Consider the following 14,010-nt stretch of genomic DNA (forward strand, 5'->3'; position numbering starts at 1 on the left):
AATTAATGCTCTCAATGAATGTTTGTGAATGTCGTTCCCTAGGTGGGAACATCTCCCTTTTATAGGGTCTCGAAGTACGTGCTCGGTCTTAGGTTACGGAAACCTAGGACTGATTAGGCTGCCTAGGAGTTTGAGCCTTGAAGGCAACCATTCCTAGTTGGATATCTGTCTACCACGTGACGTGCCCTGATTGATCCACTTTGGACTCTTCACTGAGTGACACGTGGCGGACTCTGATTGGTCCACATGGATGACACGTGGAGGGTCTTGATTGGTCCACGTGGTGGGATAAAAATCCCCTAATCACCGATCTTTTTGTAGTTTTATCCCAAGACCCATCAAAGTGAATATTGAAACAAGTATCCATGGTATCCCCATCATATATTGATGGAACAAGTTTATTGCAATTTTTATTATACAACAGGTTGTATAGTGAATGATTTGTAAGGTATAACCGATTGTATTGTGAAAGATTTGTAAGTTCGTCGTTATTATACACACACCAAAGTGCAGTCCAAGTATTGCTCAAACTTCTCTTTAGCTACTTTCTCTCACTATAAAGTTTTATTTCGAAGTCTAACTCGATAGTTGATGGGCTGAGGAATATTTTGACCACTAAGATATTCCTAATTTTACAAGTACACACTTTTAGTGGCATTATATTCGTTGTTTCCAAAGAGATATTTCAATAAAACCTCAAAAAACATATCCTAGTCTATCATTCAGGCACACACCCCTACTTCTCATTTTGTTTTAGGATTTTCCTTTTCATAGATCATTTGTAGCATGTAGAAAAGGCTCATGCAACTACTGTGAGATTTGAAAAAGGAATTGATCATGATTTTGAACCTATTCTTTCTATGACCTCCTCCTCCCCTCCCCGCCCCCCCCCCCCCCTTTCCCTCGCTCTCTCCCTAAGTTCTACATATCATCATCTTGGCTTTCACAAAGTATTAGCAGACTGCATATAGTGAGCGCCAATTATTAGGACATGACCTTACTCAATAAAGTGATGTAGGTACGACCAAAATAAAATAGAGCTATTTGGCTTGAAGTATAAATATGAATAAATATTAGGATTTTTTGTAATTACTATCTAAAAAGGTCCAATTTCTATTTAACCATCTAAATAAATTTTTATTTTAAATTACCACCTAAATAATAATAAAATTTTGATTCAACATGTATTCCTTGATTCTGATTGTGAGCTCCAATTCTCACTTCTTTTTACACGATTTCACCTTCACTGGACTACTTTCACCCTACTTTAACCTCTATCAATTTCTTCAATTTTCAAACATTAAATCCCCCACCAAAAATTTGGAAAATTTGGAAGAAAATTAATTTTTAAAATAAGTTGATGATCCTTTATTGGATAAGAAGTTCGAGAATCTTTGTATTTGTACGAGGACAATCTATGCTTGGATTGATTTTAATTCACTTGAAGCTTGTAATTGACAATTTATGGGAATTTCAAGCAAGGTAGTAGTGTGCGCCATTCAATTAAGAAACTTCAGTAGTGGATCATACTTATCTTTTTATGTTCATTACTTAGATTTTTGCTTCCAGGTTCTTCTTTTTCACTTGAAAGGTTTTTCTTGGTTTAAGCGTTAGTGTTCTTTAAGTTTCTTTAACTTCTTTTAATTTTCTTTAAAGATAGTTTAGTTTTTGTAAGCTTTCTTTAACTAGACCTTGGAGTTTCTTAACTTAGACGAATGATTGTAAGTTGATCTTGGTTAGGATTTTGTTAATTCAAGATCTAAGTTAAGACATGATTGTTATGGTTTGATTTAGTTTAGAAAACTAAACATGTTTTATTCGAAAGTTGGTTAATTAGTGTACACGTGGTTGTTTCCTTAGTTTGTTAGGATTCTATTTCCTTTTTAGAAAAGAGTTAGGAACTTGTCCTAAGTTTACTAGGGCTAGGATTATCTCCTATAAATAGGCTCTAGGTAAACGGCTAATCCAATTAGAATTTTTAGATTATTGAATCAAGTTTTTTATTTGAAACATGCAAATCTTTTTAGCTAGTGATTAAAGTGTTTAAGCTTGTTTTAAGTTGAGTAATTAGGGGGTGGCGCGGCCTTAAACTTAACTTATCTACTTGTTTTCTTTAATTCTTAGTAGTTTAATCCTTTAGACAATTAGGCTTGAAATTATCCTTATGTGTGTTTATTTCATTAAGCATACACATCAACTAATTAGTATAATAGGGGAAAAAAATCAAGGGAAAAGGTCTTCAGAAGGTCAACAATTTATATAGTCGAATTCTTCACCAAACTCAGGTACTTAATGGCAGAGGTGATCAACATCGCTCGGCCCGATCCAGCCCGAAACAAGGGCGGGTTTGGGCAAAGCCTAAAAACGTATTTTTAGTTAAAAGCCTGAACCTGATTCGAAAAAAGCCCGTTTTGTCCCAAAAAGCCCGCTACTTTTTTGCGGGTTTGGGCCGACGTATCATGTTAAGGCCCGGCCCGATTTTTTTTATCACCTCTACTTAATGGTAAGATGATTTTTTTTATAGGTGATAAAAATAAGATAAAATTAAATAAATAGTATATTTTAAGGGGTTAAATAAAAAATCATATCACTAATAAATAAAGCCGAATTCGCAACCAAGCCACGAGACAGTGACACTTGGCATTCCAATTTTTTGCCAAGTGTCGTGCCACCTCGGCGAAAAATAGGTATTATTGTGACACATATGATGCTAAATAACCGATTTTTGGATAGATTTTTTAAGATAAATATGTTGTATAGAGTTTTATTATCACTATACTTCTAATATTTCATGTATACAACCTTAATCATAACTTAAATAAATATCCTATAACTCGGTTTTATTTCCATCATTTCAAAAAGTTCTTTAAAATAAGATCCATTTATAATATTTAATTTAGTTAAAAAATAATTGAGAATCAATAAAATTAAGTTTTAATCAGAAAAAATAATTTTGGTTTGGTAAAAATATTTTCAGATCAGTAAAAATAATTTAAGTTCAATAACAATAATTTCAAGTCAATAATAACATAGATATCCATTTACAAACAAAATTAAAAAAAAAATACATTATTCTATAAATAAGGGATAGGATATCGTATGTCTAAATATCATGCATTATCAAAATGGACTACATGATCGTATTAATGAACATTTAAGTCAAAAGTTTATTCTAAAATTTTATCAACAATCCGGACATCTCTCGGGAACAAAACTAAACTATTAAGTATTAACCCCACTATCTTACTTTTACAATTTTTTAATACTCCAACTACCACATTTACCACTTATTTTATTTAAGTCAATATTAAATTATCTAAAACTATGTGCCTTTTAAAACACGGAGAGAGTATATGTAGTTTATTTAAAAAATAATAGAGAATCAGTATAAATATGTTTTAATCAGTAACTAATTTTAGTTTGGTAAATATACTTATTGTAAAAATAATTTAAATTCAATAAAAATAATTTCAAGTTGTTATAAAATAAAAGGAAAGGGAGAATATTAGAGAGGATGTAGAAAGTAATTGTGTTAATCATACCATTTCATTAGACCATCCTATATATATACATGATGAGAATATGTAACCTATATGGACCATAAAGAGTCCATTCATGTCATCAAGTGGGAGTTACAATGTATATGGACTAATGTATATGGACTAATGTATATGGACTAGTGGGAGTTACAATGTATATGGACTAATGTATATGGACTATAAAGAGTCCATTCATGGGAGTTACAATGTAGAGTAAAGGCATATGGGGGTTACAAGGAGAATCATAATATTGGGAGTTACAAGCCATAATTGGCATACACATTTATTATATTTTGTAACACTCACCCTTGGATGTCAATTATCTAAGAGAGATTTAATGCGTTTATATGCTGCCTCATTAAAAACCTTTCCAGGAAAAACCCAGTGGGAAAAAACCATGAAAGAGTGCAGCACGCAATTACTCCCCCTCATTATTATGTCATTGAAGATCTTTGAGACGGCGCAATCCAATACGATAAACTAATTATTTAAATGTTGCGGTTGGGAGAGCCTTAGTGAATAAGTCTGCTAGATTTTCACTTGAACGAATCTGCACAACATTTATATCTCCATTCTTCTGAAGATCATGAGTGAAGAAAAATTTGGGTGAGATGTGCTTTGTTCTGTCGCCTTTAATGTATCCTTCCTTAAGTTGCGCAATACAAGTTGCATTATCCTCATATAAAGTTGTCGGTGCCTCTTTCTCGGATGATAAACCGCAAATGTCTTTTATATGTTGGATTATCGACCTTAACCATACACATTCACGACTAGCTTCGTGAATTGCTAATATCTCAGAATGATTGGAAGAAGTAGCTGATGTTTCGGGGTTTTCTGATGTCCTGCGGGAGAGTTACAATTCCGGGACTGGAACCGTGCGCCTGTACCTGCAAAACAACGGAGACTCCGGGTAGTGGGAGCTCCGCCTTCGACGGTCAAGTTAGTACTTGTTTTAAGAGAAATAAATGCGGAAAAAGTAAAGATTTTCTCTAGGTCAGAGTAATTAATTGCCTTTTTGTTTCATTAATGAGGATTTATTAGAGTATTTATAACCTTGGGAAACGTGTCAAATCCAAGGTTTTGGTTAACCTAGGGCTGACTGGGCTTCCCTCGGAATTTGGGCCTAGGTGGCCTGCTTGGCATACGGAGGTCACGTGGCGTGACACAACGGGTCCATGGTGGACAGATCAACGCCTGACACGTGGCAGACTCCTATTAGCCCATGTGGCGGACACATGGCAGGCCCTGATTGGTCCACTTGTCAGTTGATGATTAGTAGGGGGAAAAATCCCCTAATCATTTTCCCCTCATAGGTGGCACGTGACTATTCACATGTCACCTGTGACAGGTGTCGGCCTGTAACAGGCGACGGCCTGCTACAGGTGTCGCCCTATGACGGGCCGAGCATTTTTCCCACTCATTTCTTGAATTTGGAGGCGACTCTTTGCATTATCTTTTGCCCTATATAAAGGCATGTTGACCAAGTCTTTTGTTCACATTTGCGAACTTTTTCAAGAGAACTCTCGGACCCCTGAACTTGAGCTCTGACACTTTGCAACTTTTGACCTGCCAGGACGACTGTTTTACTAGGCGCCTACTTGATCAAGATCTTCAGAACTTAAGTTTCAGGTAACCGTCTGTTCTTTTATTCTTTTTGCTTTTGCACTTTTTCTTTTTTTTTTTTTGAAAATGAGACCTCAAAAGCATCCGGCACGGCCTAGGTTAGCAATCAGTCGGTCACCGGGGACGGTTGAGTCTAGGACTAGGGGTGCCGACTGCCCTGCGGTACTTCAAACTTTGCGTAAGTCCCGGAATCCAACAGTCTATGTATCTATGCAGGACAGTATGGCAAGAACAAAAAAGACCAAGAGAACAGAAAACTCTGATGGCTCCTCTTTCCGGGTTCCGATTAGTGAAACGTCAGACCAGCCGCCTGATACCGCAGGGACCCAAGGCGGCCCTTTTGCCGTGAGCTCTGAGGAGGGAGCTAAGGTAGCTCCTTCCCACTTCACTGTTGACCTAGCCAGTCAGCAGACGACCGCTAAAGAGGAAGAGGGGTCGGCCCCCTCAGGGAGAGGGGAGGAGTCGGACTCTTCTAATAGTGAGTCTGACTCTAGCTCTTCAAGCCGCCTCTCATAGGGAGTTGAATACTCCTTATTACTGTCATGTACCAAAGGGCCGGATCAAGGCCATAAAAGAACGAATAGACACTTTTCTTTCGGACCATACGATGGGTTCGGATTATCAAGTATTTGTGCCTGATGGCAAGGATACCGTCGTCTGGTCCGCAGGATCCAGCTACGGGGACGCCTGTTTTGGCTGCTACGAGGCGGCCATTAAGGCGGGGCTAAGATTTCCCCTTCACCTAGTCGTTCAGAAAATCCTCGATGGATACGAGGTGGGGCTTTGGCAGTTAGCCCCTAATTCTTGGTTCAACATCCTTGGCTACGTAGTCAGATGTGAAATGCACGGGGTGGAGCCGAATTTTGAGGTGTTCACCCATATGAACTATCTCAGCCGGACCCCTAAGGCAAGCGGTACCGGCTGGTACCAAATAACGAGCCACAAGGGCTACTTGATGACAAGGGGCAAAGAAAATAAATGGAAGGATTGGGGGAACACCTTCCTCATCATTGCCAGCCCTGACCGTCTGCTGAACAAACGCTATAATAGGTGGAACAAGGATCTGCCTCTTCTAGCAGGCGGTCGCAGCATGCCGCTTGTTCCCCTCAAGGCCAGGGAAGAGATCCTGGACCGAGGGCTTTTTAAAGTAGAGATTAGGGAAAACTCTACTACTGGGGTACGAGAGCAAGTGCCCCTAAACTGCGTCCTAGAGTTTCAATGGCTCTATGACGAGTTTTTCCTGGCCGCTTGCGGCCTTAGCCGTCGGTCCTCTAGAGGTAGCCAGCCTCTTGAATATATGTACCCTTCTTTTGATTTGTTTTCGAATTTTTCTAACTGTTGTGGTTCTTACTTGTAGTTGAAGTTATGGACCAAATTTCCGCATCCAAGAAGACGGCTACCTTGCTGCGAGCCTCCATCATGCAACAGAAGCGGACCTCTTCTGATTCTCCTGCCAAGGAGACGCCCATAGTGAGTTTCGAGCCTTAGGACTTGTCTTGACAAACTGCTTATGTCAGTATTGACCATTCATCTTTTTCGCAGGCGGGCACTTCCAAACCCTCCTCCTTCCATCAACCGGACTCAAAGGTTTGGAAGACGACTGGTGGGAGTACGCTTGGATCTGTCAGGAAACAGTCGGCTGACAAGCAGCCAGTCACCCCACAAAGTGTGGGGAACCCACCACTAGTTCTCAGTCGGCCGCCGAGAGGTATAGACTGCTCTGCTAGACTTAACTTATTTTTTTTTCATCACTTTCTTCACGTTTATGATGTTTCTCTTTGTTTTTGATGCAGGCGGCCCTCAAGAACCAGACTTGGTCCAAATGGCCAAGTCTATGATTAAGGCCGTCCCTCAAGAGGAGAGGGATGCGGTCAAGGGAGTCGGCACCCTTGACCTAGACGACATCATGGGTCTCCTTTCTAAGGTAGACTTGAAATATTTTTCAATTTGGCTACTTTGCATGCCGCCTGCTATTCTCAAATCTGACGCCTTCTTTTCCTTTTTACAGACCATGCTGAGAGTACACAGCCTCCGAAGGCCAATTAGCGCCAAGAATAAAGAGGTAAAAGCTGCTAAAGCTATGGCCGCCTCTGACGTTGATAAGGCAATGTTTCAAATTGCCCAAAATGAAATTTTGACAACTGATATTCTTTATTATCAGGCGCAAGCCACTTCCACTATTCGTACTAAGTTGGAGGCGGCCAAAAAGAAGAATAATGAGCTGGAGGCGACGGTCAAGAGTCTCCGAGATGAGCTGAGGCCGCTTAGGCAGAAAATGACCCACTTCGAGACAATGGAGAAATCCTTGGCTGCTGTTAAAGAGCGCCTGCAACAGCAGGAGAAAAGCCTCACTAATGAGCTCTCGGCCAAGGCCGAAAAAGAAAAAATGGAGCTAGTCCAAGCCATGATGGTCGACTCTGCTCAAATCATGAAGATGACTTGGACGACTCTCTTCCCAAAAGCTCACTATGCCGCCTGGGAGAAAAATTTTAATGCTTGTACTGAAAAGTACAACCAACAAATCATGAGGCAGGCGACTGAGGATGACAAGGCGGCCGAGTCCAGCTCAGAAGAGGAAGAGGAGGTGATGGTGGCTCTGCAGCCAATTGTGGTAGATGCATCTAAAGAAGCTACCCCTGATGCTGAGACAAGTAAAGGAAGCCTCCCAAAACCAGGCGTACCTTGCTGATCAGGCGGCAGGCAGTCAATACCGAAACTCTGCCTCAAACTTAAAGCTTTTTGTCTTCAACTTTTCTTCGGCCTGCGTGCCGTTTATTTTTGTATCTCTTTACCAGGCCAGGGGGTCGGGTTATTTGGATATTTTGCCGGTCTTTATAGCCGGGTGTTTATATGAATTTGGCGGCCATCTTTTGGTCGTCTTTGCTCTCCCAAATTTTGTTTTATGCTTTATTTTTTGCTAAGTGTAGAGGATCTTTGATATCCGCATGTCATGCCGACTGTGTTATGGCCATATTTAAAATTTGTAAGCCAAAAATTCCGAATAGGTACAAATTAACGACTGCCTATGCCCCTGGACAAATGGTTGTCTTGGTTCCAGGTTAGGCGATCAGTCAGCCTTTTACCCAGTCGGACCCCAACAAATTTTAGGCGATATGTTAGGTTTGTTTAACTTTTTCAAGTTAGAAGGAACAGGCCGCTTATAACTAGCCCGCCTGTTTGTTACGATAGGAATAGTTCTTTAGTCCTTGCTTACCAAAAAGCAATCGACCCACGAACCAGATTTTCAAACGTGTTTTGTTTGAAAAGAAATCATCTTAGCTGGGTCAGAGTACGAGAGCTCTGGTTCGCCTTTAGGCAGGCGGACTCGCCATACCTTTTGAATCCTGACTAAGTATGAGAGAGTGACTCATGGACAATCTTTGAAGTTACCCATTCGTCATCTTTTCTGCTTGAGTAGTAAAGGCACTAAGCGGCGGAGGCCGGCTAGTCCCCTTGATTCACCAATTTTTGTTGGCTATTTACACAAGACGTACCGGATGTACTTATCCCAAGTAATACAGTCGGTTATCCGACGCGGATGTTAACTGCTAACACTGGTTTGGTTTAGTGTTAGAGTTATCCTTGTCTCAAAAACGGCTACGTGGTTGTCCTTGGAAACAGTCGTCTAGGTGCCGTGTAATTTTTTTATAGAATAATGTTCCACGCAAAAGGGAGCTGCTCACTGCGAGGAATTTCATCCGAATGGATGCCGCCGGACGCCTGCTATGATGTTGGGACAGGTCGTATTAGTTTAAAGATTGGATCAGATGGCTGGGCGCCTGGTCTGATCATTAGACCATAGGGCTTAGGTAGTTCATGGCGAACTAAGTTCTAGGAGAGTAGCCGACTGTATGGCTACAGGCGGCGTGCCCCTCTTAATTGAATGTATATTTAAGTGAAATGGAGAGTAGCCGACTGTTCTACCAGTTGGCATGCCCCTCATTTGATATAATGATAGAAAGTAGCCGGCTGCTAATGGAGCAGGCGGCATGTCTCTCATAATAAAAAAATAGATGAAGTAAAATAGCAAACTTTTATTAGTAGCTCTTGGTGAAAGGAACGGTGTCCTTCCAACAAGTGTATTATTCCAATAGAGGGTTCAGAATTATTACGAAGCTACTTCTTCAGTAAGGTCAAGTGATCGGAATGCCTAGGTGGAGGCGGCTTCCGATTAGTAATATCGAGGTACAATTAATATTAGCTTGATCTTAACTGAACCCTTCGGGTCGAACCCAATCGAATCACCGATCCGAGACGACGAATTAATCCGAAAGGATTTAATGAGTCAGCAGAGTTTTACGAATACAGACGTCGGAAATCGAGCCAAGGGCGTCGAGACCGAGCGTCGCAAAATCACAAAGCGACAAGTACGAACATAGCCCTAGCACCACATTGGCCTAGCCATGTGGATGCTAGGCTAGTTCAGGCTAGCATGCACCTAGCATGGCTAGGCGCAAATCCCAAGCACACTAGGTGTGCTAGGCAGCCCATCGCAAGTGCTATGCGCACCATAGCACACCATCGCAGCCCATCGCAAGTGCTATGCGCACCATAGCACACCATCGTAGCCCATCGCAAGCTAATGAGCATCACTAGGCGCACTATGCGTGCCCTCGGATGGCTGGGCACCATCGCAGCCCAGGCAGCATCACTAGGCGCACCATGCGTGCCCTAGGATGGCCTGGTGCCGTAGCGGCCCTAGCACAATGTTGGGCGCATGGCAGGACCACACGCACCAAGCACAGCTAGTGCTAGGCACTGGCGCATGCGTGGTGCGTGGTGCTTGGGCGAGGCATGTGCGTGCATGGTGCATGACCGAGGCTGATGCGTGTGGCTGTGCGAGTGTGTGCGAGGGGGCTAGCAAGCTGGCAGCGTCAAGCCAAGCATGCGTGGCTTGCTATCAGCACACATGCTAGGCATTGCGTGCGAGAGGGGCTGATGCGTGGCGCGCATGATGTGCGAGTGTGATGCGTCTGGCTGGCGAAGCGAGAGGCCAGCATGCGTGGCTCGCTAGCAGCACGCATGCTGGGCCATGCTAGCAATGGTGCGAGACAATGGTGAGATGCATAGCACCAGCGCATTGCACTGGCACGCACCAGCGCCAGCACGTAGCACCAGCACATCCCAGCAGCATCATGCACTGGCTGGCTGGCTGTGTGCTGGGCAGCAAGGCGATGCTAGCTGGCACGCTAGCTGGCAGCCAGCTAGCTCACCTTGACTCGGTTTTGGGCATTGTGTGTGGGGACCAATTCATGGCCTTAGGGATAAAGGCAATGGTCCCCCCAAGCCTTGGTCCTCACTTGGCTTTCTCTATTATTGTGCCATGTGTCGATTTGTGATTGAATTGATTAATCATTTAATTTTGGAATTAAATAATTATCATTTTACCAACTCTCCCATATTGATGGGAGATTGGAAATAAAGGGATCATTTCCCTATAAATACCAAGCTTGGGTATTGGGAAATGAACAACCTTGAGTGGAATTAAAAAGGCAACTCTAAGAAAGAGTAAACCTTTGATTCGTAAAACTCATAGTTATTTTTGTCCGGGTCTTAACTAACCTTCAAGACATAGGACGCTCGGGTCGGGTCGAGGGTACGATCCGTCGGAGATCTCGTCTTTTCGGGATTTTGAAGTAAGAGCTCTTCGGGAGCGAAGCACGCGTCAAAGGTATAATTCTTGTTCTTAATCTTGTTTGATTAAGTTTATTATGCTTGTTAATTGCTTTAATTAAGGGGCGGGTCTTGGTGGGTTTCCTTCCGCGTAGTGTCGGGTCACTATGAAACCCTACAGCGGTATCGGAGCCACGCTCCTTTTAATTTTTGCAATTATTTTTAATTAAGGTGTTTTAAAAGAATTTAATTTTCTGGTTCATGTTCATCTAATTAGATTAGATGCTCGTTTTAATTAATTTTTAAAACTCGATTTTATTTTCGATTTGGCTGTCGAACCCAGATTTTGGCTCAAAAATAGTGATTTTTGGGTGGAATCGACATTCTGGAACTGTTTCAACTCTTTTAGGGTTGTCCAGAAGCCAAATTCAAACCAGAAACCCAATCTTTCTTGGGTTTTTCGTTTTTCAACGAAAATTTTAATTCTTTTTAAGCCTTGATTAATGCAAGCATTACAAGGTTAGATTAAATGCACATTTGCATCACTAATCTACTGGTTTTAAAATATCCTTGAGCATAATAATGGAGTGTTTGTTAGTGCTTAAGTTGATATATCAATCTTTCACATAAACTTGTTTTTCACAAATTTTGCAAATAAATTGCAATAAAGTGTGAAAACTTGTTGTGATTTTGTATTTTAAGTTCCCAAATAATGTTAAAGTTCTAATCTTTAAAGGTTTAAATGATTGGAACCTTAACCCTAAATTCTATGTTGAACAAAGTTTGGATTTTTTCATGTTTGGTTGATTAAAATCCATTAAGTTCAATTACTTGTGAGTAAAATTTGATTGATCTTCATAGTGGAAGATGTAATCTTGGTATTTTACACAAGTATGAAAGTTGGAAAATTTTTATCATTGGATGGTTAATTTATTTTTCCAACTCCCATTTGTCAAATCCATTATTAATTTGCATATTGGCAAGATTAATTTTGGACATAGCTCGTTTTATTTTAAGCATAAAGTTTGACCTAATTTTTGTTCAAAATTGAAATTTTGGATTAATTTAGGCTTGTGCAACAATAAAATAAATTTAATTTAAGTAGGACTTAATTTTATTTTATTTTATTTTCCCTCAAATTAATTCTAAAATTTAATTTAGAATTGATTATTGTCACACACAAATCGAAATTAAAATTCCGAGTAAAATGCACGCAAATCGATGCAAAATCGCAAGCCTCACCAAGGCTAGCCGGGCTGCTACATGTAGGCTACCTGTGGTGCCCATATGGTTGTGCATCGTTTGGTACGTGGCTGTGTGGGGAGGGATGCTATGGCTGGGCTTGGGTAGTGGCCTTGGCTGCTGGATGCTTGGAGGCGCTGCTGGGCAGCGTGGAAGCAAGCACCAGCCAACCCCACTTGCTGCCAGGCGCCAGCATGTGTGTAGGCATGCGTGGTGCTGGCCAGCGTAGTGTGCTGTGCTGGGCGCAGCATGCTAGCACCAAGCGCCAGCCCAGCCATTCAATGTTGTTGTTGCGTGTGAAACATGAGCTGCTGACAGGCTTGTGCTGCTGCTGGGCAGCGAGGCAGCAAGCCCCAGCCAGGCAGCACACACTGCCTAGCAGCCATGGTCGCCATGCATCATAGGATGATGCCTTGTTGCTTAAGCTTGAGCTATGATTTTGCGAATTTTTGCCGTTTTAATAATTCTAATTAATTATTTTAACGAGGCTAAAAACCTCGATTTTCGATTTTGCAAAATTTTGACAAATTATGGGTTATGCCGACTTAATTAATCGGATTAATTTAGTACGGATGCGGAATTTATTGGGAGCTTAATTAAGTGCGTAAGCATTTTGCGTTTAGAAATAATGGATTAAACCACTTTGACTAGTATTAATTAGACGCGTTAATTAGATTAACCACCTAAGTTAGTTACTAGTTTTGCGTGTTTAATTATGTATTTCGTAAAATTGCATGGCCCATTCACAAATAGTGAATGGATGAATGGAAGATTGTTTTCAAAACAGGTTCTTTGAAAATGGAAACTAGTGGGGCCCGACTAGGATAGAAAATACGGACTGCGTTCCGTTATGTATTTTTGTAAATCTAAATACGGTCTGCGAACCGTTAAGTATTTTTGTTATTAGATTAATCTTAGTCGTTCTAGCTAGCTTCTTTTATTTCATTTTGGCCAAGATGTCTCAAGACGGCGTTTTAACGAAGACGAGCCAAGATGAAGACCCATGGAAATTGAAGATTTCAAGGGGTCATGCTAGTTGCCAAATGCATCTATTTTTAAGCCTTATATATTTTTATTATATATATGATTGCTAGATGCATGTCTAGGATTTTTATTATGTTGCGACGATTAGTTAAGTTCACTTAAATCAACCAACATAGAAACCCTAGGACCCTTTAATAATATTGAGCTAAAATTTGTCGTTCCAAGAACAACACTTACCGAACTAATGCGCGTATGTGATGGATTGCGCCAAAGCGAGGAATCACTACTTCCCTAGGAACGTAAGGTATATTAGGTATACAAGTTGTCTTGGTTAAGCTCAACGATATCAGTAAGGAGTCCTTAGATGTCGTGGCAAAAGAGATAAAATGTCAAGAATGCATTAGATGCGACATTTTATCAAACCGAGAGTAGCTTGGAGCTATTAGCAATTGTATTTCTTATCTTAAGATATTAAATGATTAAGACAAGCCAAAGCATGCTTAACCATTTCTTGATCTTTGGGATCTGGGAATCATTTTATTCTCGTCCATAAGGGACAATTTTAAATGCGTGGATAAAATGCTCAATAAGTTTGGATATATGCATGAACGTTTTAAGTTTCAACTTATTGATGTATGAATGGTTTTTCACTTCAAATTCTTTCAATTGTAGAATCATGTCTGCAAGTAACTCAAACAACAACCAATTCTCTATGCGCTCAATTCTCGACAAGGAGAAGTTGAGCGGGCCAAACTTTCTTGATTAGCAAAGAAATCTCCGCATTGTACTAATGCAGGAGCAAAAGGAATACGTCCTTGATGAGGAAATGCCCGACGCTCCCAATGAGGAGGTCACTCAGGCTGCCCTTAACCGATGGCAAAGTGCCAATCGGGATGTCAAATGCATCATGTTGGCCACAATGTCTCCGGATCTTCAAAAGACTTTCTTTGAAAAGGAGACAGCTTTTGAGATCATTTCTGAGCTTCAGAATATGTTCCAAGAGCAGGCC

This window comes from Chenopodium quinoa, unplaced genomic scaffold (genome assembly GCF_001683475.1).
Source record: "Chenopodium quinoa cultivar QQ74 unplaced genomic scaffold, ASM168347v1, whole genome shotgun sequence".
Classification (NCBI taxonomy): Eukaryota; Viridiplantae; Streptophyta; class Magnoliopsida; order Caryophyllales; family Amaranthaceae; genus Chenopodium; species Chenopodium quinoa.